This window comes from Taudactylus pleione, unplaced genomic scaffold (genome assembly GCF_031769625.1).
Source record: "Taudactylus pleione unplaced genomic scaffold, aTauple2 ptg001618l, whole genome shotgun sequence".
Taxonomy (NCBI): domain Eukaryota; kingdom Metazoa; phylum Chordata; class Amphibia; order Anura; family Myobatrachidae; genus Taudactylus; species Taudactylus pleione.
The window spans coordinates 254,016-281,769 of NW_028286015.1; the positions used below are offsets into that span (position 1 = coordinate 254,016).

The 27,754-nt window shown below is 47.8% G+C and overlaps 1 long non-coding RNA gene across 1 annotated transcript; it reads right to left on the reverse strand.

The window, feature by feature from the left end:
• LOC148442102 (uncharacterized) lies at positions 1-26,658 on the reverse strand. The gene is made up of 3 exons (XR_015875914.1): positions 26,569-26,658; positions 2,254-2,511; positions 1-158 (listed from the first exon to the last, which is right to left on the reverse strand). It is a non-coding gene; the product is annotated as an uncharacterized LOC148442102 (long non-coding RNA).
• Positions 26,659-27,754: the final 1,096 nt, after the last annotated feature.

Consider the following 27,754-nt stretch of genomic DNA (forward strand, 5'->3'; position numbering starts at 1 on the left):
TTTTTAATAACAAAAACTTTTTTTTTTGAACAAAATTTTTTACACTCCAAAGTGGTCCAAGGACCCAATGATGCACTGGAAGTAACAAGAGACTTGGAGAAGGTGGCCACTCGATATAGTGAACTCCTCCCGTATGCTGGCAAGGAGGCTCTGGGTATCTGTAGAGATGAGAACGGTAATTTTTAGAACCAACATTTTAAATATGAATCCAATATTTCAAAAACAAACATTATTAGATGTCCTAAACAGTGGGGTGGACACAGTGATGTTATGGTGTAACCTAAACTTTTAACACCAAAGAAAAAAAAATTTTTTTAGGACTAAAAGAAATATAAATGAAGGCCAGGGGTTTAACCACATTGTGTGAATGTAGTATGGCTTGAAAATGCCAAAACCATCAAACAGATGTATTCCCCTAAAAAATGTAACATTTTAATGAGATTGGATACCCCAGAAAATTAAACCCCCCCCCCCCCAAAAAAAAACACCTCTTAAAGGGGCACATTACACAGGGGAATCCAAACTATGTGGCATAATAAATAAAACCTAGGGGGAAATTACCTCAGCTGGGAGTTTTTTAAGAAGTGATGATGTCCATAGAAAACAAACACATTGCAGATATTAACTTCTAGAATGTGTTAGATAATTGATAAGTCGAATGGGATTGGTTGCTAGGGGCAACATCACTTCTTAAATAGAACTCACATCTTAGTACATTTAACCCATAGTGTACACAACATTAACAAGGTTATTCAGTTTACTATCACCTCCCCAAGGGCTCTATTTACTACAATCTGCATTGGTAATGCAGATTGTAGTGTGATATTACCGAGTGAATTCGCATTGCGAATTCAGGCAATATCACAGGGATTTACTACAAATCCCTTGCAGGGACTGAGCTTGCGATAAAGCTCTGTCCCTGCTAATCCCCTTCGGAGCCTTATCACGGTATTTTCGCAAAAAATACCGTGATTAAGTGCACGCGCATGTGCTGACCATTCGCCACAGCTACCCGATCACCTGATGACCGGGCAGCAGTGCACTGTGGGAGACCAACTGACTGGAGGGGAGTCATCACCGGAGGCCCGATCACCAGTCCCTGGAGTTAGGTAAGTAATTTTTTTTTTTACAGTAATCAGCTTTAGACCACACAGCTGATTACAGGGACTGACTCCCGGCTCTGCTCTCCCCGTTAGAGCAGGGCAGGGGGCCGGGGGAGACCCTGGATAACGCCACCTCCAGGTGGTGTTATTATCACAGTGCTTTCCCCGGTATTTTTTTCACATTTATTTTTAGTAACTAGTAACTTTTTAGTAACTATGGTTAGATCACATTTCCCATTACAGTTATGGGAAATGGGATCTGCTTTACTAAAAATAAGTGATACTGGGGGTTGGAGTAGAATTTTACGAATTCTACTATAATTGCCCTGTAATAACTACAGGTGATACTAACATAATGTGAAAAGGGTGTGACAACACAAAACAGCCTCTATCACTTTATTTTAGTAAAAATAATGTTGATAAATAGAGCCCCAAGTCCTGTGGCATGGAGTAATTTAAACATGTATTTTATTCCACAAATAGGCAATGATATGCGTAACAAAAAAAATGATTTTCCAAATTTAGTGAAAAGCGAAAGGGATAATACTTCTGTGTGTTTCTAATTTGTTAAAAAACTACTGCATTTGTCATCCAGTTACAGAGTACACTGTAAAGTTGCTAATACTATTTTTAACCCCAAAAAAGGTAATTTGTAGAAAACATGAGCATGGTGGTGGATTGTCAAAAAACCTATGGCTTACAAATGGACACAATATAAAGTGTTACCAGTGACGTGACATTATGAGCGACTGTGTATACAATTCTGGACTTTACATTAAACATAGATTTGCAAATTTAACAATGTAAAAATAATATAAAAAAAAAAAATGCAGGGAATAAAATATTCACATCACATAACACAAATCTAAAAAAACATTGGAGCACAGTGTTAGCATTTCACAAACAAAGAAACATGATGTAACCGGAAAGGAGACAATTATGGACGGGCACAGCCTCAAAACATACCAACAATATATTGTGTGACATGAGTACGGTGCCAAAATTCACACACCCAGACTTTGAAAATGGCACCGAACCCTAAATATAAGCTGGGGAATCTCAACAAGCACACCATGGATAACAACACACATAACATCCTATTTCCATTAAGTCACATTGCAACCAATAAAAAAGCAGAAAAAAACATTACCTTGATTGGCTGCCGGGGAAGCAACCTCTGGAGATGGGGGAAGGGTGGGAGGGGAAAATGGGTGCAGATTGGGATACAGATTTTGGTTCGGAAGGGGTGAGTTGGGATGAGGGGGCAGGGAGGGAGGGTTACTGGGGCAGTATTGGGGTGGGGAGGGAAGGCTGGGTTGAGCAGGTGGGGAAGGTGAGGGGTAGGGTTGCAGGTTGGGTTGTGCATTGCGTCCATTTCTGGTGGCCCTTCTCTGTCTCCGCTGTTGGACTAAGAAGTGAAAATTGTGGTTATCATCTTTGCTTTGTTTGCACTCTCTGCCAAACCCCCACAGAATTAGCATACAGAAACATCTATAAAAAAGGTACATGACTATTGTCTAATGTTAAAAATGTCAGTTACTCAAAATACAATTTATTTAGTATTTTGAGTAACTGTATTTTGAGTATTTATACAATGTAAGTTGTCCCTATTGTACATTCTGTACAATAGGGACAACTTACATTACTGCTTGGTAACATCTTTTAAAACATATCGAAAATGTGAAGTGATTTTTAACTAAAAAAAAAAAGATTTTAAACAAACGCATACTTACAACGGCGTATTTGCGCCTGCAGATTGCCTAATAGAACTGGCAAACGCTGGCGAAGGTCCGACCAGCGCCTCTCTAATTGGGCTATATTGCGCCTATAGCCCAGATCTCGAAGGGCCCCCCGGACCTCCGATTGGGCCTGTTTCTTCAGCCTATTTGAGATGGGGGGCTCTGCGTTGGTCAGGTGGCGGTCTAGAATTGAGACCATAATGCCCAACTCCTGACGTGTAAAGGCCACGGCTCTCATGATGGCAATGGCAGGTTTTACAGTAAACATGAAATATACATGGGTGACATGAAAAATGATTGGCTAAAATATATACTAAGTTTTATCACTATTAATTTCTATTGGTCAATGCATTAATCATGTGACCCAAAAAATAAAGACATATATGATTGGTTAAAACACGCACTGTGCAATTTCAAAGTTAAGAGTGCAAAATATACAAACGGAGAAAGCAATTGCAAATTTAACCTGGAAAATCACAACATCCGAACATTTAAAAGTAAGAAACATTAAATTTTTATAAAAACAACCAAAAAACACAAACACGGACAAACAAAAGCATTAACTACATGACATCACAGGGCGCTCAGAGCTCTTGTTACAGCTCTGCATTCCGCGGTTCAATTTGTCACATAGCGCTGTTATAGCACATTTGTCACTCTCCTTACATCTTCCCCATGGTTATTTGTTCTTACATGCACTGGATTTATGATGTCAATGATCTGGAGGAATGCGCTGTCCCAGGTATAGGAAAGGGAAGCCCTGTATATCAACAAAGGAATACACCAGCCTATGGAATGTATGGAAGCTGCACCATCTCTGGTCATTCATTTTGCAAATCCTCTGCCTTACAAGACAGCCACCTATCCCCAGAGACATATCCCTGTCCAATGACGTCATCTAAAGGTCTAATTCAGCTAAAACAGAGAGACCACTTGTTGAAAAAGAAAAATGCCTGATTCTAGCACAGAACGATCACAATGGAAAATGAGGAAAGAAAGAAGACAGAGCCGGATTCAGGGATGGACGTATTGTACAGCCACAAGGAACTGGCTCTGCACCACCATCCAACTCTAATGCAGCAGGAGGGGTCTGTAGGAAATAGACATCTCCTTGCTCCATCTGAGATCCGTGCAGCGTTCTCAGATCGCCATTGCCACCATCCAGAAAACAGGGGTGACATGCTCCTATTTCCAGGAATGCTGGCAAGGCACACCCCCTTTTCACGCCCCAAAAGACAAAGCAGGTCAATCATGCTGAGGTTTGGGAGATCTACAAGCCAGATCGCAGGATCCATTCTGCACCTGTGCATACACAAACACCAAAATATCCAAGATGTATGCAAACCATCGGGTCTGTATGCATCTCTGAATCAGGCCCAGAGCCCCTAACTCCAAACCTTTCCCAGTTGAAGACATAACTGATAGTGAAGCAACCTTCTAGGAAACAAATGTAAACTCCATGGAATTCAACAGTTGGAACAGAGGGTGCTGCAGAGCCAGATCTCAGTGATCTATAGGAGATATATCTGTTCTGGTAAGGTGGTCTGCACTTCAGGCACTTCCATTTTCTATAAAAGAAAGATAAAGGGATAAGAGGTGAAGCTTAGCTTTACATCCCCTTCCATCCTCTTCCATCCCCTTTCATCCCCTTCCATCCTCTTCCATCCCCTTTCATCTCCTTCCATCTCCTTCCATCCCCTTTCATCTCCTTCCATCCTCTTCCATCTCCTTCCTTTTCTCTTCCATCCCCTTCCATCTCCTTCCAACTCCTTCCATCCTCTTCCATCTCCTTACATTTCCTTCCATCTACTTCAATCCTCTTCCATCTCCTTCCATCTCTTCCATCCCCTCCCATCTCCTTCCATTCTCTTCCATCCCCTTCCATCTCCTTCCATTCTCTTCCATCCCCTTCCATCTCCTTCCATCCTCTTCCTTTTCTCTTCCATCCTCTTCCATCTCCTTACATTTCCTTCCATCTACTTCCATCCCCTTCCATCTCCTTCCATTCTCTTCCATCCCCTTCCATCCCCTTTCATCTCCTTCCATCCTCTTCCAACCCCTTCCATCTCCTTTCATCCCCTTCCATCCCCTTCCATCTGAAAGTAGGAGGGAACCTCTTTCACAATAAGTAATAATAGCTTCTAAACACTGTGTAAATCTTGTATGAAACAGGTTTTAGAGCACTAAGCATGGTTTAAACTACACTATCAGAAAAACCCTAGCTCAGGTCTGGCCAACCTGTGGCTTTCCAGCTGTTGTGAAACTACAAGTCCCAGCATGCCCTGCTATGTTTTGCTATTAGGGAATGCTAACAATGGAGAAACACAGGTTGGCCAGGCCTGTCCTAGCAGAAAAGTGTTATAGAGGAGCACTCTGTGCAGCCTCTAGTCATTTGCCCAGAGCAGATGGGAACTAGGACCCGGTGTGGCTCTCCCCAGAGGTCTGACCTCCAACATATGCTACTGCACATATGCAGTTACACCACATGTCTTTGTCCTGTAGCATCCTGCATGGATGGACGTACTCCAAATACTCCAAACTGTGTAACGGCACAAGACTCCCATACTCCACTGTGTAACCACCGCTTAGCATAGCAAGCATCTCGCTGGTACTACTATATGCTACAGGCACTCCTAGTACATACAGTATACTGCACCTGGAATGCTTTGCCAAACTCTGCCAATAAATGGATCGCTGCTTCAACAAACAAGATGTTAAAGCCTTTGAGGCACATTCCAAGCTGGGCCCTTAGCAATGGTAAAGACCAGAATGATGCTACCAAGGGCACCATAACAATTTTCTTTCTTTACCCGCTTGAAGACCCAAGGAACCGTTGCTACTATAGTCAGTACCAGCCAAATGGTGGGCTGAAAATCCTTTACTCCCTGCTGCCGATAGGAACAAGAAAATTCAGATCAACTTCTTCACCAACTCTTCAAGCGTACCCCCAAACCCCGCACCCCAACAAATGTAAGTGCTGTAGAGGTTAAACGAATCTCCTGTATAATGGTGAATGACATCTCCTGTTTTAGCTTAAAAGCACATCCTCCTTTGTGTCCTGTGTGATAGAGAGAGAGGATAACTGGTAAAATGAGGAAGCAGTGTGAATTGGAATGTGAATCAACGGAACTGGCTCCATCAAATGGATTGTGACTGCAGCTGTGCTTCAGCTGACAAGGCCGCATCCTTCCAATGTGACCATCCCACTGTGTCCAGCCCATGCGACCATCCCACTGCGTCCAGCCCATGTGACCATCCCACTGTGACCATCCCATGCGACCATCCCACTGCATCCATCCCATGCGACCATCCCACTGCATCCATCCCATGCGACCATCCCATGCGACCATCCCACTGTGTCCATCCCATGTGACCATTCCACTGCGTCCATCCCATGTGACCATCCCACTGCGTCCAGCCCATGTGACCATCCCACTGCGTCCATCCCACTGCATCCATCCCATGCGACCATCCCACTGCGTCCATCCCATGCGACCATTCCACTGCGTCCATCCCATGTGACCATCCCATGCGACCATTCCACTGCGTCCATCCCATGGGACCATCCCACTGCGTCCATCCCATGCGACCATTCCACTGTGTCCAGCCCATGCGACCATCCCACTGTGTCCATCCCATGTGACCATCCCACTGCGTCCATCCCATGCAACCATTCCACTGCGTCCCCTGGTATTTAAGGAGCAAATCCACTCTGCACAGAACAGACTTCCAATTGCAGATATAAATTAAGCAGCGCTGATTGTAATAATGAATAATTACAATTTAATAGCACAAGTCAACAATAAGAAAATTGATAATAATGAAAATAGGTACATAAAACATTCAATAGTGGGAATGCATACATGAATAATTACTCATAGAAAACCCCTGCAGGCACAGTCAGAATAGATGGTCACCAGACCCAGTTCATTTAGGGCAGCACAGATGGTGTAGTGGTTAGCATTACTGCCTCACAGCACTGAGGTCATGGGTTCGATTCCCACCATGGCCCTAACTGTGTGGAGTTTGTATATTCTCCCTGTGATTGTGTGGGTTTCCTACATGTGATAGGGAATATAGATTGTAAGCTCCTCTGGGACAGGGACTGATGTGAGTGGCCGAATATTCTCTATAAAGTGCTGCAGAATATGTGTGCTATATAAATAACTTGTAATAAATAAATAAATATTGGTTTTCCAGCGTTAGAAATGTGTTACCGGCTTATAAAGTAGTCCAGCGTTACCTGGTATTTAGCAATGGCCTTTGAAGCTGATAGTCCCAAACGCATATGAATTGATCCAGTGTATCGCTGTTACCGGTATTCAGAAGCTGAAAGGTACTCAATCCAGGCAATGTCCCAAGGTGTACAGGTGCTTGTTCCTATACAGTGCTGAGTGTCAGACTGATTTCCTCCTACTTGTCTGTCCCACCTGCAGTGACTGCCAGAATGCTGCGCATACTGCTCTGGGGACAAAACTGCAAGGAGGGGACCTTATCACCCCTCCGAGCAGTATTTGGCTGATCTCTGCAAGTGATTGATCAGTCCCCACTGTAATTTGAGGGGGGAGAGGGTGCCATGCATATCTACCCCCCCTCCCATTTATGTGCCTACTGGGACCATCTTCTGGTTAGATTTTCCCCACATCCAGTGCATATGCCTACTGGGCACAAATGCCATCCACCCACAGCGCATGGGAATAGGGGAAGCCGATGGACAGAATCCTGACTGTCTTATCCCGGCAAGGGTTAAATGACAGGCGTCGAAATCCTGACGCCTGCCATTTTCCCTATACCGGGAGTCAGACACCCGTCTTACCGATCGAAGGTAAGCCGGGAGCTGACAGCCACGTGGGGGACTTAGGGTTAGGCACCCCCCTGGGAGGTTAGGTTTAGGCTAGGGTGTGACCGGATGCCTTTCGTCTAGGCTGGCCCTGGTCATGGGTTAGTGCTTTCGGGACTCCCACTCACCATCATTGACCGCCTGTCACTAACTCCGCCCACTGCGCCGTGCTGCCACCACCAAACTCTACCATCAGCATTTACAAATGCTTATTAGGTACTCAGGCTCCTACCTCGGCACCTGGAACCGCTTCTGCTTGCGTATGCATTTGACTAGCTGCCGCCACACCTCCTGATTGGTGTCGGCTGATTCCTCCTGATCCCTCGCAATGGACCAAGTCTGCACGGTAGCTTGGCAGAGGGCTTGAACTTGGAGACGCTGAACTCTTATCCAGAACAGCCAGAGAACGGAGTAGCATTTGGCGCAATTCTGTTGGTCGCAGGATTGAGGCAATTGAAGTAAAGGCAAACAGTGTTTTATTGCTCAAAGTCTTAAAGAAGACCCTCCCTTCGGATTGAAGGGGAATATCAGCATATTCAGGCCCCCTTTTTATATCATTCTAATACACATTTCCACAGGGGGTAAGTCCGCCCTGTGGTTTCCAACCAATCACCTTAAGTGCATGACCTGTGCATGTGCTGGCCTCATGCACATTTAACATTGTCCCTTATGGCAAGGGGGAGTGGTGACTCCCCTGTGCCTGAGCTTAACCTTGGAGCTGGGCAATGCCCCCAGGGCTCAGCTCCGTCTGGATACAGCCTGGGAAGATAAGGATCTCCCTCAGAAAACGGACTTCCAGGAATCTGCTAAGGGACCAAGCTTGCTACCTCTGCCTGAATCTGAGCTCCAGAGGTGGGCAAGCAGGGTCCCTGGCAGAGACTCATGGCCCCAGCATTTGGAGCTTGCTGGAAATTCTTAGCTGGCTGCATTAGCCAGCTCCCTATGCACCCCCTCATCCCACTTCCAGGCATGAGGCCGCATAGGAGAACATTTTATTCCCCTAGAGAAGAGGCTGGGGGACCCAGCAGCCCACAGAGAGCTCCAGATCCCCCTGGACCTCCACAGACCACAGGTAAGTGCACTTTTCCTTAAATTATACATTTATATACAATTTAAATATACATTTTATTTAACAATATGTACCTAGGGGTGTGCTTTTAACTGTGCCCAGCGCTGGGCTTTACTTAACTCAGCCCTTACATGCTGAGACATAGGGCTTTTAGCTCTGCAGCCTGGGACCATGCCGTGGCTGCAGCAGCTGTACTTTCCACCCAGCAGCTCTCAGCTGTTGTCCCCCTCTCCGTGCTGGGGGTACAGGAGCTGACTGTCCCCTGCCCCCAGTGGGCAGACAATCTGCATGGGAGTGCTGGGGCAATGGGAGCTATGCTCCCGGTCCCCTGCGGTCAGTGCGCCATCCTAACTAGCAGTGCACAGGGAACCGGCTAGCCCAGTCCCCTCATGTGTGGCTCTCAGCCCTGCAGTCTGGCACACTTGTCCCGGCTGCAGCCTCGTCTGCCCCTCTCTTTCTGCATGTAGTATCAGGAGCCAGCACTCCCGACCCCATGAGTGTGGCCGCTCCGCACTTCACTGGGAGCCGGCTTCCCCAGTCTGCCAGTGTGCGGCTCCTAAGCCCTACCCTCCGCTGTCTGGCTACAGTAAGCAGCCAGCACAGAGAGACCATCGGTGCTCCCCCCACATTCCCCTCTCTCTCTGTGATCCCACCACATACCCCTCTCTCTCAGCGATCCCCCACATTCCCCTCTCTCTCAGCGATCCCCCACATTCCCCTCTCTCACAGCGATCCCACCACATTCCCCTCTCTCTCAGCGATCTCACCACATTCCCCTCTCTCTCAGCGATCCCCCACATTCCCCTCTCAGCTATCCCCCCCATATTCCCCTCTCTCTCAGCAATCCCCCCACATTCCCCTCTCTCTCAGTGATCCCACCACATTCCCCTCTCTCTCAGCGATCCCCCACATTCCCCTCTCAGCTATCCCCCCCATATTCCCCTCTCTCAGAGATCCCACCACATTCCCCTCTTTCAGCGATCCCCCACATTCCCCTCTCTCAGTGATCCCACCACATTCCCCTCTTTCAGCGATCCCCCACATTCCCCTCTCTCAGCGATCCCCCCACATTCCCCTCTCTCTCAGGGATACCCCACATTCCCCTCTCTCTCAGCGATCCCCCTACATTCCCCTCTCTCTCAGCGATCCCACAACATTCCCCTCTCTCTCAGCAATCCCACCACATTCCCTCTCTCAGCAATCTCACATTCCCCTCTCTCTCAGCGATCCCACCACATTCACCACTCTCTCAGTGGTCCCCCCATTCCCCTCTCTCTCAGCGATCCCCCACATTCCCCTCTCAGCTATCCCCCCCATATTCCCCTCTCTCTCAGCTATCCCCCCCATATTCCCCTCTCTTTCAGCGATCCCCCACATTCCCCTCTCTCTCAGCGATCCTCCCATATTCCCCTCTCTCAGCGATCCCCCAAATTCCCCTCTCAGCGATCCCACCACATTCCCCTCTCTCAGCAATCCCCCACATTCCCCTCTCAGCAATCCCCACACATTCCCCTCTCTCAGCGATCCCACCACATTCCCCTCTCTCAGCAATCCCCACATTCCCCTCTCTGAGATTCCCTCTGAAATCCCCTCTCTCAGCGATCCCCCAATTATCCTCTCAGCGATCCCACCACACCATAGCGATCTCTCTCTCAGCGATCCCAACACATTCCCCTCTCTCAGCGATCCCACCACATTCCCCTCTCAGCAATCCCCACATTCCCCTCTCTCAGCGATCCCCCACATTCCCCTCTCTGAGATTCCCTCTGAAATCCCCTCTCTCAGCGATCCCCCAATTATCCTCTCTCAGCGATCCCCCACATTCCCCTTGGTGATCCCACCACATTGCAGCGATCCACCACACCATAGCAATCTCTCTTTCAATGATCCTCCCCATTCCCCTCTCAGCGATCCCCTCTATAATCCCCTCTCTCAGTGATCCCCCCCACAATACCCTCTTTTTTTGTGATCCCCCACATTCCCCTCTCTCAGCGATCCCCTCTATAATCCCCTCTCTCTCTCAGTGATCCCGCCATTACCCTCCTTTTTTGTGATCCCCCCACATTCCCCTCACTCTCTCAGCGATCCCCCCACATTCCCCTCTCTCTCAGCGATGCCCCCCACATTACCCTCTTTTTTTGTGATCCCCCACATTCCCCTCTCTCAACGATCCCCTCTCTTAGCGATCCCCCCCACCTTCCCATCTCTGTGCGATCTCCCCCATATTCTCCCCTCTCTCAGCGATCCCCCCCACACTCCCCTCTCGTCTCAGCGATCCCCTCTATAATCCCCTCTTCTCAGCGATTCCCTCTATAGTCCCCTCTCTTTCAGCGATCTCCCCCACCTTCCCATCTCTCAGCGATCTCCCCCACATTCCCCTCTCATCTCAGCAATCCCCTCTATAATCCCCTCTCTTCTCAGCAATCCTCTCTATAATCCCCTCTCTCAGCGATCCCCCCACATTACCCTCTGTATGTCAGTGACCCCACCACACACACTTCCCTCTGCCTGTCAGTGACACACACACTCCCCTCTGCCTGTTAGTGACACACACACTCCCCTCTGCCTGTCAGTGACACACACTTCCCTCTGCCTGTCAGTGACACACACACTCCCCTCTGCCTGTTAGTGACACACACACTCCCCTCTGCCTGTCAGTGACACACACTTCCCTCTGCCTGTCAGTGACACACACACACTCCCCTCTGCCTGTCAGTGACACACACATTCCCCTCTGCCTGTCAGTGACACACACACTCCTCTCTGCCTGTCAGTGACCCACACACTCCCCTCTGCCTGTCAGTGACACACACACACTCCCCTCTGCCTGTCAGTGACACACACACACTCCCCTCTGCTTGTCAGTGACACACACACTCCCCTCTGCCTGTCAGTGACACACACACTCCCCTCTGCCTGTCAGTGACACACACACACTCCCCTCTGCCTGTCAGTGACACACACACACACATTCCCCTATGCCTGTCAGTGACACACACACTCCCCTCTGCCTGTCAGTGACACACACACTCCCCTCTGCCTGTCAGTGACACACACACACTCCCCTCTGCCTGTCAGTGACACACACACACACATTCCCCTATGCCTGTCAGTGACACACACACTCCCCTCTGCCTGTCAGTGACACACACACTCCCCTCTTCCTGTCAGTGACACACACACTCCCCTCTGCCTGTCAGTGACACACACACACTCCCCTCTGCCTGTCAGTGACACACACACACACACTCCCCTCTGCCTGTCAGTGACACACACACTCCCCTCTGCCTGTCAGTGACACACACACACTCCCCTCTGCCTGTCAGTGACACACACACACACACTCCCCTCTGCCTGTCAGTGACACACACACACACATTCCACTCTGCCTGTCAGTGACACACACACACTCCCCTCTGCCTGTCAGTGACACACACACACATTCCCCTCTGCCTGTCCGTGACACACACACTCCCCTGATTTCAAAAGGGCAGAATGCCTTGGGCATGCATGCCCATAAACAGGATTTTGGTACTTACCGATAAATCCCTTTCTCCAGGGGACACAGGAGTCTCAGTGCAGTGGGGTATAGATGTGGGATAACTGGGTGCTGGCACTTTAATAAATCTGAATAGTAGCTACCTCCTCCCCCTCTATACCACCCTACAGATCAGTCTTAAGAAACGAGCCCGAGAAGAGCTGGAAAATAGAATAGAGGAGAAGAGAAGCTAGAACATACATGAACAAACAAGCAAATATGCAACATATCAAGCAGACCTTGAAGAAAAACGACTGTCCAAGCCAGGAAGATCAATAACCAAAGCAGGTGGAACAGCGCCTGCTGGGCGTCCAGTGTCCCCTGTGGAATCAGAGAAAGGGATTTTTATCGGTAAGTACCAAAATCCTGTTTTCTCCTTCATCCACTAGGGGACACTGGAGTCTCAGTACAGTGGGGACGTCCCAGAGCTCACATTCCAGGCGGGAGAGCACTGGGAACCCTGCAAAACAGCATGGCCATACTGTGAAGCAGATGCCGCAAACCTGTCAAAACTGAAAAAGTATGCCGGCCTGACCAAGTGGCCGCCCGACAAAGATGGGTCAGGGAAACACTGCAGGCAGCCGCCCACAAAGGACCCACCGAGCATGTAGAATAAGCTGTGATTGAAATAGGCTTGTCTGATTGTCAAACAAATCCATCTAGAACTAGTTGCCTTAGAAGCTGGCCAGCCTGGACGCGCCATATCATATCGAACAAACAGCGTATCCGACTTCCGGAGGGATGCAGTCCTATCAACAAATCCGAAGAATCTTTAAACACCGGAACCACATTTGGTTGGTTGATGTGAAACGCAGACACTGAGTAGTAGCTCAGCCCTATCCTCATGAAAAATGAGGTAAGGCGGACGACAAGAAAGCGCCCCTAGCTCTGACACATGCCTAGTAGAGGCGAGCGCCAAAAGGAGAACCACTTTCCATGATAAAAATTTAAATTTCAGTCTGTAAAAGTTCAAATAGGGAAGACTCTAGAAAAGAGAGGACCAAATCCAAATCCCATGGGGCCGTTGGAGGTACAAATGGAGGTTGTAACCCGACAACCCCTTGTAGAAATGTTTGGACATCCGGCAATAATGCTCGTTTCTTCTAAAAGAAAATCGACAGCCAATATTTGAAGCTTCAAAGATCCCAGACGAAGACCTTCTGATAAACCAGCCTGTAGAAAAAGAAGCAGCCTGGCTAAGTTGAAATCTGATGGTGGCACACCCTTACGTTCACACCAGGTGACATATGCCTTCCATATATGATAGTGCTTTGAAGTAACTTCCTTTCTAGCCCTTAACATAGTTGGAATCACCATGAAAGTGATGCCCTTCTTTCTTAAGATAGCCTTTCAACAGCCATGCCATCAAACAAAGCCGCTTTAAGTCCTGATAGATAAACGGATCCTGTTGCAGTAGATCTTCTTGCAGAGGAAGAAGCCACAGGTCATCTATCAGTAGAAGACGTAGGTTGGAATACCATGCCTGTCTGGAGCTACCAACAGAACCTTTACCCTTTCTCGTTTGATTCTTTGAAGCAGATGAGGAAGAAGTGGGAGTGGTGGAAACGGGTAAACAAACTGAAATGCCAATGAGCATCAACTGCCACCGCCTGTGGATCTCTTGTCCATGAGCAGTAAAGTGGCAGTTGATGGTTCAATCTCGATGCCATGAGATCTACCTGAGGGAGACCGCAACACTGAATCAGCTGTTGAAAGACCTGTGGATTGAGCATCCATTCTCCCGGATAAATGTCTTGTCGATTGAGGTAGTCGGCCTCCCAATTTTCTACCCCTGGGATGAAAATTGCTGATATCGCTACAGCAAATTTCTCTGCCCAGAGAAGAATGCGGCTTACCTCCCTCATGACGGACTGACTCTTGGTGCCGCCTTATCTGTTGATGTACACCACAGCCGTGGCATTGTCGGACAGCACTATGATGGCACAGCCCTTCAACAGAGGAAGTGCTACCTGAAGAGCATAGAATACGGCCCTTAGCTCCAGAATGTTTATGGGCAGTACCTCCTCCAGTCGAGTCCAGCGGCCCTGAAAGTGTCTTCCCCAAGTCACTGCCCCCCATCCACTCAGACTGGCATCTGTGGTGAGGAGAATGAATTCCCACTGTCACAGCCAGGGTATTTCAGCATGGCGTTAGGCAGGTGTTACCTGTGAGGTCGTTGTGGTGCGGGCTGTCTGGTGGTGGAGCAGGTGTCTGGCGGGGGGCTTTGGCTGCACGCGTTGTTGTGCGGGCCTGTTGTCACTCTGCGCTGGTAAGGCCTGGCGGTGTCTTCGTTCCGTTTGGCATGGTCGCCGCCATTTTGCCTTCTGGTCATGTGATGCGGCTGGCCAATCCTGGTGAGTCACATGTTCCCTCCGGCCAGTAACAGCACGGCATGGGGTATTTAGGAAGGTTCAGTGCCTTCCTTCTTTGCCAGTGCAACGTGTATCTCAGCCTAGCTGAGAGGGAGTTCTCTGTGCTTATCCTGTTCCTGTGTAATTCGCTGTCTGCCAGTCAGCTCCTAGCTTCTGCTGGACCACCCCACTTCCTCCATCACCCTTGCCCATACCTGAGCCTGCTGACATCCCGCTCATTTGCCTTAGTTCACTACCTGCATACCTGGCTTATTATTTCCTGCATCACTACCTGCATACCTGGCTTATTATTTCCTGCATCACTACCTGCATACCTAGTTGATTATTCCAGTCTCACTACCTGCACACCTGGACAGTTCTAATTGTTTCTACTTGGACATTAACCCATTACTCCCACCACAGAACGCTAGTGCACATTTATATATTCCTGGACTTTTATTTACTGTCATATTTTATGTCTACTTATTAAAAATCCTAGTTTTTTATTCAAACCCGCTTCTGTGATCACTCCTCCTACCACCCCGGGTCCACAAATAACCCAGAACATAACAGTTTGCACAGGCCTCATGGAGCCGGCCACGGATCAGGAGTGGATTTGTTCCGGTGCATTTCTGGTCATTTAGAAAATCTGGAAAACATGCAGCAAAAGATGGCTCAATTCCTGCAAGAGATGTCTAAGCGATAGGATAGTTTGCAAACTTCCTTTTCTACCCCTGGAGTGCCAGCATCTACATCCACATCAGCGTCTGGGAATACAGGAGGCAGATCATCTCCCCGCTTACATCTTCCTTTACCAAGTAAATTTGACGGCAACCCTAAACTCTGCCGAGGATTCCTAAATCAGTGTGACATACATTTTACCCTGCAGCCTGACAACTTTCTAACTGCAAGAACTAAAGTGGCTTATATAGTCTCTCTGTTATCCAGCCAGGCCTTGGAATGGGCTTCCCCACTCTGGGAGCGCTCAGATCCGCTGCTGGATAATTACGCAGGCTTTGTGTCATCCTTCAGGAGGATTTTCGATGAACCTGGGCGTACTGTATCAGCATCATCAAACAGGGGTTCGTCCTGTCAGTCAATATGCCATGCAATTTCAAATTTTAGCATCAGAGCTCAAATGGAATGAGGAAGCCCTCACCTCAGCCTTCTGGCATGGGTTGTCAGCAAGACTAAAGGATGATCTAGTCACTCGAGAGCTTCCTACTAATCTGAATGACATGATTTCGTTGTGTATCAAAGTTGACCTATGCTTCAGGGAACATCAGGCTGAAAAACACAGAACTGACCGGCAAAGGTCATTTGCCCCCTCCATTTCTACCCGTCCCATTCCTTCTCCTACTGAAGAGGAGCCTATGCAGGTGAATCATACACACCTCTCCAAAGAACGTCAGAGAAGAATGCGAAAGAACCTCCGTCTGTACTGCGGAGAGTCATGTCACCTGCTGATCTCCTGCCTCCGTAAACCGGGAAATGCCAAATCCTAACTGACCCTGGAGACATCAAGTTAGGAGTTATGAGCCTCCAAAAATTAAAGATTTCACGATTACCCTAGCTTTGGATCTTAAACCCAAACCTGTCTTTGCTACTGCTCTACTTGACTCGGGAGCAGCCGGAAATTTCATAACGTCTAGTTTCATAGATAAATTTCAGATTCCTTGTTTGTCTCTCAACCATGCCATCTCTCTGATCTCTATAGACGGACGCCCTCTAACTAACGGGATAGTCACCAAGGAGACTCAACCAGTGTTGGTCCGTATTGGGGCACTTCATTCTTCTGAGTCCTTAAAATTCCTGGTGATATCAGAGGCCTCTCAAGAAATTGTTCTTGGTCTACCCTGGTTGTGTCAACATAATCCCAGGATAGATTGGAGTTCTATGCAGATTCTGTCATGGGGTATGGACGGTCAGAAATCCTGTCTTCCAAAAATTCGACCTGTAGGAAAGACAGTTCCATTAGTTTCTTCTGCCATTCCCAAGGAATATCAGATGTTCGCCGACGTGTTCTCTGAGCAGCAAGCAAATATCTTACCTCCTCATAGGGAATGGGACTTTCCAATTGATTTGATACCTGATAAGATACCACCTCGTGGTCGTACCTATTTGCTGTCCTTGCCTGAGACTCAAGCCATGACCGAGTACATCTGAGACAACATGGCAAAGGTGTTCATTCGCCCCTCTACTTCACTTGCCGGAGCTGAATTTTTCTTCGTTAGCAAGAAGGATGGTGGTTTAAGACCATGTATCGATTATCGAGGCCTTAATGACATTACTGTAAAGAATCGATACCCTCTTCCCCTGATTACTGAGTTGTTTGATAGAGTCAAGGGCTCTGTCATTTTTTCTATACTGGATCTGAGAGGGGCTTACAATCTCATTCGTATTCAAGCTGGCGATGAATGGAAGACCGCTTTTAATACCAGAGATGGACATTTCGAATATTTAGTAATCCCTTTTGGATTGTGCAATGCCCCTGCTGTCTTTCAGAGTTTCGTTAATGAGATTTTCCGGGACCTGTTATATGTTTCAGTTGTTGTCTATCTGGACGATATACTGATTTTTTCATCCTCTGTAGCTAAACATCATGAATATGTTAAAGAAGTTTTGACCCGTTTGAGAGAAAACCACCTTTACTGCAAACTGGAGAAGTGTGTCTTTGGAGTGCCCAGTGTACCTTTTCTCGACTACGTTATTTCTGGCTCCAGTTTGGAAATGGACCCCAAGAAGGTACAAGCAATTCTGGATTGGACCCGACCTCAGACACTGAAAGCCATCCAGAGATTGTTGGGCTTCGCCAATTATTATAGATGCTTCATTAAGGGATTTTCTATATTGCTGGCTCCCATTACAGCCTTGACTCGCGAAGGTGCTAAGTTTCCATTTACTGTATTTACGGACCATAGAAATCTATTTCTCAAAAACCTTCAATGTGTGAGTCCTTGTTTAGTCCGCTGGGCAATATTCTTTACCAGGTTTCAGTTCACCCTGACCTTCCGGTCTGGAGCACTTAATCAGAAGGCTGATGCCCTATTGAGATCTCTCCTCTGTGATGATCAATCTGAAAATCAAAGCAATACCCCTGTCTTGGAATCAAGAGTTTTTGCCACATTACAGGTTCAGCCTCCTACAGGAAAATAGTTTGTGGCCCCGGAATTAAGGAAGCGGCTTCTCACTTCGCAGGGCACTCAGGCACTCGAAAGACTTTGGAGTTCCTGAAAAGACACTATTGGTGGCCTTCTATGAAGGCAGATATAATGGATTTTATCTCTTCCTGCTCCTCCTGTGCCCAGCATAAATCATCACGACAAGCTCCAGCTGGGGAATTGCTTCCACTACCCACTCCATCACATCCATGAACGCATCTCTCCATGGATTTCGTCACAGACCTGCCAGTCTCTCAAGGCTTCAATACTATCTGGGTTGTAATAGACCGATTCTCTAAGATGGTCCACTATATACCTTTGAAGAAGTTACCTTCTGCTCCTGACCTGGCAGTAGTTCGTCCAACACATATTTCGTCATCATGGCCTTCCTGCTGAAATTGTATCTGACCGTGGTGTGCAGTTTACTGCAAAATTCTGGAGGGCTTTGTGTTCTGTTCTTCAAGTGAAGTTAAACTTTTCCACGGCCTACCATCCGCAAAGCAACAGCTCCACCGAGAGAGTTTATCAAGATCTAGAGACTTTCTTAAGAATTTTTATGTCATCTTCCCAGGACAATTGGGCTGACTTGCTGCCGTGGGCAGAGTTTGCACATAATGTTTCATCCTCGTGTTCCCAAATTCCGAAGCCTGCCTGTTTTTGATGTCCTGGCCGTGGAGGACACAGTGCGGAATTTTGCTGCCATCTGGACTCAAGAACGGTCTGATTTGCTGAAGGCATCCTCTTGCTATAAGACCCAGGCCGATAAGAAGCGTAGAATAGTTCCACGCATGCAAGTTGGAAGCCAGGTCTGGTTGTCCACCCGGAATCTTCGTCTGAGAGTTCCTTCAATTAAATTTGCACCACGCTTCATTGGTCCCTTCACCATAACAGAAGTCATTAATCCAGTGGCCTATCGTCTACAGTTACCTGAATACCTAAAAATCCCTAATTCCTTCCATGCTTATTAAAGCCCCTAGTTCTGAATAGGCTCCACAGTGCTCTACCTGCTTCTCCTCGAGTCCAGACGGAGAGAGGAGTTGAGTTTGAGGTCGCCCAGGTCTTGGACTCTCGTCTACGCAGAGGTCATCTACAGTATTTGCTACACTGGAAAGGTTACGGTCCAGAGGAACGTTGCTGGACCGATGCTCGTGATGTCCACGCTCCCACACTCATCAGATTTCATTCTGCCCATCCGGAGAAGCCTGGTGAGTGTCCTGAGGCCACCCCAAAAGGGGGGGGATACTATAACGGCCAGAGTATTTCAGCATGACGCTAGGCGGGTGTTACCTGTGAGGTCGTTGTGGCGCGGGCTGTCTGGTGGCGGAGCTGGTGTCTGGCGGGGGGCTTTGGTTGCACGCGTTGTTGTGCGGGCCTGTTGTCACTCTGCGCTGGTAAGGCCTGGAGGTGTCTCTCGTTCCATTTGGCATGGGCTGGCCATTTTGCCTTCTGGTCATGTGATGCGGCTGGCCATTTTGCCTTCTGGTCATGTGATGCATCTGGCCAAGTCACATGTTCCCTCCGGCCAGTAACAGCATGGCATGGGGTATTTAGGAAGGTTCAGTGCCTTCCTTCTTTGCCAGTGTAACGTGTATCTCAGCCTAGCTGAGAGGGAGTTCTCTGTGCTTATCCTGTTCCTGTGTAATTCGCTGTCTGCCAGTCAGCTCCTAGCTTCCGCTGGAGTACCCCGCTTCCTCCATCACCCTTGCCCATACCTGAGTGCCTGAGCCTGCTGACATCCTGCTCATTTGCCTTAGTTCACTACCTGCATACCTGGCTTATTATTTCCTGCATCACTACCTGCATACCTGATTGATTATTCCAGTCTCACTACCTGCACAGTTCTAATTGTTTCTACTTGGACATTAACCCATTACTCCCACCACAGAACTCTAGTGCACGTTTATATATACCTGGACTTTTATTTACTGCCATATTTTATGTCTACTCAAGCACGTATTAAAAACCCTAGTTTTATATTCAAACCCGCTTCTGTGATCGATCCTGCTACCACCCCGGGTCCACAAACAAGCCAGAACATAACACCCACATTGCGAACCACTTGCCTGCCAATAGGTGAGAGGAATTCAGCCACCAAAAGGAGAGATGTTCGAGTCCTGGGTGATGGTTGAACTCACTGAAGAAAAAGGTGGGACCCTGACCACTGAGAGAGGTCCAGTTGGAATGGATGGGCATGGAACCTCCCGTATTGGATGTCTCGAAGGTCACAACCATCTTCCCCAGAAGGCGAATACACAGGTGTACTGACACCCTGCGATGATGCAGTATCATTCGCACCATGTGTTGGATGGAGGTGACCTTTTCCTGCAGAATAAATACCTTCTACTCCACTGCTTCTGAAATCACCCCTATTAAAGGCAGACACTCAGTAGGCTGTAGACGAGACTTGGTAATTCAGGATCCATCCATGTTGTAACAGACTGTGTTACCCAGATGTCCAGCAATAACTGAGTGACCGACGAAGCCTTGAGAAGCAGTTCATCCAAGTACAGGACGATAGTAACCCCATGAATCCAAAGGAGGACCATCATTACTGCCATGACCTTCGTGAACAGTCTTGTTGCTGATGAAAGACCGAAATGTAAGACCTGAAATTGAAAGTGAGAGGCCCGCACTGTGAACCGAAGGAATGCCTGATGAGAAGGCCAAATGGGAATGTGGAGATAGGCATCCTTTATGTCCAAGGATACAAGAAACTCGTCCCTCTCGAGCCCTGCAATGGCAGACTGCAGGGACTCCATTTTGAACATGACGGTCTGCAAATAAAGATTGAGATATTTCAAGTTCAGAATGGGTCTCACTGAGCCGTCTGGCTTGGGAACTACAAACAAGCTGGAATAAAAGCCTTGACCCTGCTGATGGATAGGGACATGCACTATTACTCGAGAAGACAGTAGCTTTTCTATTGCTTCCTGTATTACAACCTGTTTGTCCGCTGATGTCAGCAAACCGGTTGTGAAAAAACGAGGATAGATCTGAAAATCCAATTTCAACCCCTGAATAATGATGTCCCGGACCCACGCGTCCTGGCAAGATTTGATACAAACTTCTTTGAAATTGCGAAGGCGAGCTCCCACCCTGGGGTCCCCCCAGGAGAGAACAAAGGCTTTCCTAGGAGGAGCAGCAGATGGGAGATAAGTGGACTTACCACTTGTGGCTTGAGATATGCACTTATCCAAACAGAGCTTGCCCTGTGAATGGAAGCGCTTCCACGGCTCTCTTAGATTCCGCATCCGCCTGCCATTGTCTCAGCCACAGGGCTCTGTGGGTTGAGACAGCCAAAGCCAAGGATCTAGAGGACAGACTACAAATATCTTTGCAAACCCACCACACACATACACTGATTCACATAATGCACACACATAACTTATATGCTTACACGTAGACGCTCGCATGTGTATCCACATGCGTACACAGATGCCCACGTGCGTCCTCACATACATACAAATATTTCCTACATCAATGTACAGACGCACATATGCAAACGCATATGTATATAATGGTTCCTATTTACAATAAGTTAATAAAGAGCGTTATTAAAGGTCTTTTTAACAAGTAAATGTGTTGTAATATGTACTTAAATAAGATCTAAGGTTTAGAACATAGTAGACATGTCATGTTTGGTATTATATTAAATCCCTGTTCATTTGAAGATCCCCGGTTCTATCGGCAAGAAGATCGCATTATGTGTCCGCAAGTTACGAACTATAGGGAGTTATTGGTTAGCATGTTACCATCTTGTATGAAGTGTCTGTAGCCAGTTTAACTAGTTCTTCGGCGGGAAAACTACACAAAGAGGCTGTTGGAGAACTGAGACATACCCCTAATGACACCATATGAACTAACCAATGACCAGAGTGACCTGAAGCAAGAACCAATGAGAATCTATTATGTGCCTTTGTTGTATCTGTAATCTGTACCGAATATAGGCTTGTGAGCTGGGCGCAGTATGCAGTCATTTCTCAATTTCTTTGGGTGACGGTGACCGCAGGGTTGAGGATTGAAATACTGCATACTGGGACCAGTAGCACAAAGCGTATGTATCAGACATACTATTTTCATTGCTTTTTATTCTAATTGTTAAGTCTTTCCCTGTTTACATAAATAACTTTTTGTGCTTTGGAACAACACGATTGGACTGGAAAGCAATTCTTTCTTAAGCAACTTGCAGCGCTAAATAGCGACTATTAGGAATCAATACCAACCACGGTCCTCAAGGCACACTAATAGTCCAGGTTTTAAGGATAACCATACTTGAGCACAGCTGACTTAATTAGTACCTCAGTTATTTTGACTTAACTATCCATGCTTAACCATGGATATCACTAAAACCAGGACTGTTAGTGTGCCTTGAGGACCAAGGTTGGGAATCACTGCGCTAGAGGAACCATATCCTCCGCTGAAACACCAGTCTTAAGGCCCTCAGCAAGCTGCGTAGCCCATGCTTCCACCACCTTGTTGACCTAACAGCCGACTAATGCGGGTCGAAGGGACAGCCCCGCTACAGTGTACATAGACTTTAAGGTAGTTTCTAACTTTGTCAGAAGACTCCTTCAAAGAAACTGCTCCTGGAACAGGGAGCACTGTCTTTTTAGACAGATGTGACACTGAAGGGTCCACTGAAGGAGGTGATTTGCATAATTTCTTGCTCTCTGCTGGAAAGGGATAGTAGAATAAAAGTTTACGTGAGATCTGAAACTTTTTATCTGGGTGTTTACACGCTGAGGTAAGGATCTCGTCAAATTCCTCAGACGCTGGAAAGGAGGCTGCTAATCTTTGTTTCTTATTAAAGATAGACGGCCTAACCTCTACAGGATCCCTGTCCTCAACATGTAACACCTGGCATATCGCTACAATCAGCGCCTCTACCCCCTGAGACACAGGCTCTGCTTCCTCTGGCGCGTTCCTCTATAGGGTCCTGTACCTCCCCTTCCTCTGTATCAGGCATGTCGTCCTCTTATGGATCATCCCACATAAGGGGATTCGGTATTAGTTTCCTAGGAGGGACACTAGAGGACGATGCTACGGGAGGAACCTGGGCTGACATAACCCTTGTGAGCCCTTCTACAGACCTGGCTAAAGACCGTGCCCAGTCTGGTTCAGAGAAGGCAGACCTCTGAGATCTTTCAACCTCTCTCTCCCTGCTTCCAGCTCTGCAGACATTTGAGACATGACTGATGTAATTTGATCACCCCAAATAGGGTGTTGTGGGGATGCTGCAGTCTGTGTTTCTGAAACACACTTCTCACACAACAGGGAACTGGATGATAGTCCCTGTGTAAACTTCTCTGCACAATTCTTACACATACCTGCCGACTTTCTGGTTGCTCCTTCTGGGAGGGAGCAGCCAGATCGGCAGGACGGGGGGCGTGGCTGGGCGGGTGACATGCACTTCTGGGTGTGGCGAGGGTGGGGCCACATGATTGCATCAGGTTGGCCCCGCCCCCACTACACAATGCCGATAATATAGGCATTGTGAAGCAGGGGGCGGGGGCAAAATTACGCAAATCGCGTCAACGCCCCCCGCTACGGGGGTTGCAGGGGTTATTGCGGGGGGATAGGAGGGGTGGGCGGCAGCCGGGAGGATTGCCTTCCTTACCAGGAGGTTGGGAGCGGCACCCGATTTTCTGGAGGGTAGGCAAGTATGTTCTTGCAGGAGAAAGCTTTTTGTGCAGCCTTAGACCCCTTTGAAGTCATGTTACCAATTCACTGTTCACACACACAGAGAAAAGGTAGTGATACACACAAACACACACAGAGAAAAGGTAGTGATACACACACACACACAGAGAAAAGGTAGTGATACACACACACACACACACACACACACAGAAAAGGTAGTGATACACACACACAGAAAAGGTAGTGATACACACACACACACAGAAAAGGTAGTGATACACACACACACACACAGAGAAAAGGTAGTGATACACACACACACACACACAGAAAAGGTAGTGATACATACACACAGAGAAAAGGTAGTGATACACACACACACACACAGAAAAGGTAGTGATACACACACACACACACAGAGAAAAGGTAGTGATACACACACACACACACAGAAAAGGTAGTGATACACACACACACAGAGAAAAGGTAGTGATACACACAAACACACAGAGAAAAGGTAGTGATACACACAAACACACACACAGAAAAGGTAGTGATACACACAAACACACACAGAAAAGGTAGTGATACACACACACACAGAAAAGGTAGTGATACACACACACACACACAGAGAAAAGGTAGTGATACACACACACACACACACAGAGAAAAGGTAGTGATACACACAAACACACACACAGAAAAGGTAGTGATACACACAAACACACACAGAAAAGGTAGTGATACACACACACACAGAAAAGGTAGTGATACACACACACACACAGAGAAAAGGTAGTGATACATACACACACACAGAAAAGGTAGTGATACACACACACACACACACAGAGAAAAGGTAGTGATACACACACACACACAGAAAAGGTAGTGATACACACACACACACACACACAGAGAAAAGGTAGTGATACACACACATACACACACACACACAGAAAAGGTAGTGATACACACACATACACATACACACACACACACAGAAAAGGTAGTGATACACACACATACACACACACACACAGAAAAGGTAGTGATACACACACACACAGAAAAGGTAGTGATACACACACACACACACAGAGAAAAGGTAGTGATACACACACACACACACACACACAGAAAAGGTAGTGATACACACACATACACACACAGAAAAGGTAGTGATACACACACATACACATACACACACACACAGAAAAGGTAGTGATACACACACATACACACACACACACAGAAAAGGTAGTGATACACACACATACAGAAAAGGTAGTGATACACACACACACACACAGAGAAAAGGTAGTGATACACACACACACACACACACAGAAAAGGTAGTGATACACACACATACACACACACACACAGAGAAAAGGTAGTGATACACACACACACACAGAAAAGGTAGTGATACACACACACAGAGAGATTGTTTAGAAAGAGATTAAGGACAGAGAGGGAGATTATGCTATTATCCCAGCCCAACCAGCACTGATGCAGACACCAGCGCTGTGTAACACAATATAATGTGCTGTAATCGCTGTGTAAAGTCTAACCTGCTCTTCACAAGTCTAACCCCACTGTGCAGTCACAATCTGGGCAGATAGGTCTCTATTCTGCGTTTGTCAGCAGCCTGTCTTCTAAAATGGCCACCAGCCTCCTTCTGGGAGCGCTGGGAGGCAGCAGAACTGTGTTATGCTCCGCCCCCTCCATTCTGGCGCCTTTCAGCGCTGTATCAGTTGCTGCTTTTTAATGCCCGCCTGTCATTTTCTCCTGGCCACCCTGCTACACAAGGTGCTAGGAGTCACTAACCTTCTTGCTGCCAAATGCTCCCGGTGGCAGGCTGAGCTAATAGGGGACCGCAACAAACGCCACACACAGCGCATCTGGGTACCCCCAAGAGACAGTGGTCTCTGTAGCTGAGGACCCCAGTACACGCCACAAGCAGCGGCGGTAAGGTCTCCCCGGCAGCTCCAACGAAGCATACAGCCAGGGGCAGTGAGCTGCCTGTCTGATCCTCTTGCTGATCGAGGATCCATTGATTTTAAGCAGAGAGCTCTTCGTATGTGACCAGCTCCCTTAGCACAAAATTAAGACTGACCTGTAGGGGAGTATAGAGGGGGATGAGCTAGCTACTATTCAGATTTATTAACGTGCCATCTCCCGGTTATCCCACATCTATACCCCACTGTACTGAGACTCCAGTGTCCCCTAGTGGGTGAAGGAGAAAAGGGGGAATGTTCTGCCAGGGAGGGGGCATTTCCTTGGGGTACGCCTGAAATTTGTAACACTTAGGGTGTGCCCAGCACTTAATGAGGTGAATAGATGCTGTAATCGGGTGGGGAAGGCTAGCAGCGTGCCAGCGCCCGACGTTCTAAACATATGCGACAGCCCCCCGTGTTCTATATATATATTTATATACACGGCGTGACAGCCCCCACGCGTTCTATATATACACACAGCGTTCTTTACACACCGCGTGACAGCACCCTGCATTCTATATATACACCGCCTGAAAGCTCCCTCACATTCTATATATACACACCGTGTGATAGCCCCCCCGCGTTTTATACACACCGTGTGACAGCCCCCCACGTTCTATATATACACACCATGTTTCAGCCCCCCACGTTCTATATATACACACCATGTGACATCCCCCCACGTTCTATATACTCACCGCGTGACAGCCCCCCCGCATTCTATATATACACACCGCGTGACAGCCCCCCCGCGTTCTATATATACACACCGCATGACAGCCCCCCCGCATTCTATATATACACACCGCATGACAGCCCCCCCGCGTTCTATATATACACACCGCATGACAGCCCCCCCGCATTCTATATACTCACCGCATGACAGCCCCCCCGCGTTCTATATATACACACCGTGTGACAGCCCCCCGCATTCTATATACTCACCGCATGACAGCCCCCCCGCGTTCTATATATACACACCGTGTGATAGCCCCCCGCGTTCTATATATACACACCGTGTGACAGCCCCCCGCGTTCTATATACACACCGCATGACAGCCCCCCGCGTTCTAATCATACACACTGTGAGGAGACAAGGGAAAAGGACTTCTAGGACTTGCCTGCATGTTGAAAAGAGTTATGACCCAGTTCTGTGTTCTTAAATTGAAACCCTCAGTCTGCATGTCTCATACAGGAAGTTTGCCAGCAGCAGACAGCAAAGGTGTGTTCCTGTTACAAAACCCTCCTTCCTCTCTGCAAAGACTGACACCTGAGCCCACCAATGAGGGAGAGAGAGGGAAGTAGGGTGGTGCAGCAAGAGGAATTGTGGGATAGTGTGTGTGTAGAGTGTGACTCTGAAGGTTGGGGTGTTGTCCCCTCTCAGTGTCTTAAGATATATAACAGCTCTGTGTGCCCTGTTACAGCTGGCCAGGTAGGGAAGAGATATACAGCAGCTCTGTGTTCCCTGTTACAGCTGGCCAGGTAGGGAAGAGATATACAGCAGCTGGAAAAGACTTTGCTGAACTCTGAGTGGACTGTAATGATATAACCCTGCTTACTGTTTGCTGAATTTCTGTGTCTCCATGAATAAAGTTCATCATTCCTTCATTATAACCTGCTCCACTGTGTGATCCCTGAACCCCAGGATACCCAGGACACCCGGTATCCTCACATTTGGCGGCAGCGGTGGGACGTCACACAGTTCCTGCAGTAATTCCAGGGGAGTGAGTAGAAGCCACGCTAATACCAGAGAATATCAGCATGGAGAGTCAGTCAGCAGTTGCAACCGGCGGCCAAATTGAAAACGTCATGAGAGAGCAGGAGAAGTTTTACCGGACAGCCCGGAAACCGCACCTGCAAGGATTTTGCAGGATGAAGGGAATTGCTTATAATGGGACTGACACCCGGGAGATTCTGGTACTACGGTTGTTGGAGTGGGATCGTGCACACCCAGAGGATCCCGACCACCTGAGTGATGATGAAGAAGGACCGACAGGCAGTGGAAGCACTTCCAGTCGGTTACCCGAGTCAACCACCGCTACTCCCGCCCTACTACAGAGCTGGCTGGGGGCGCTAGGTGAAAGTGCAACTACACAAGAGAGAGCTGGAGTGATCCAAGCAATATTAGGGGTACAAATCCCTACTAGCAGCGGAACTGTGCTGTCGCCCAGAGGGGCTGAACAAGAGAAGCGGCGCTTGGGATTTAAGGATGTTCCCACATTTCGAGAGAATGAAACTGACATTGACACTCACCTGCAGATCTTTGAGAATCTCATGGGAGTGCACGGGATAGAGCCAGCTGAATGG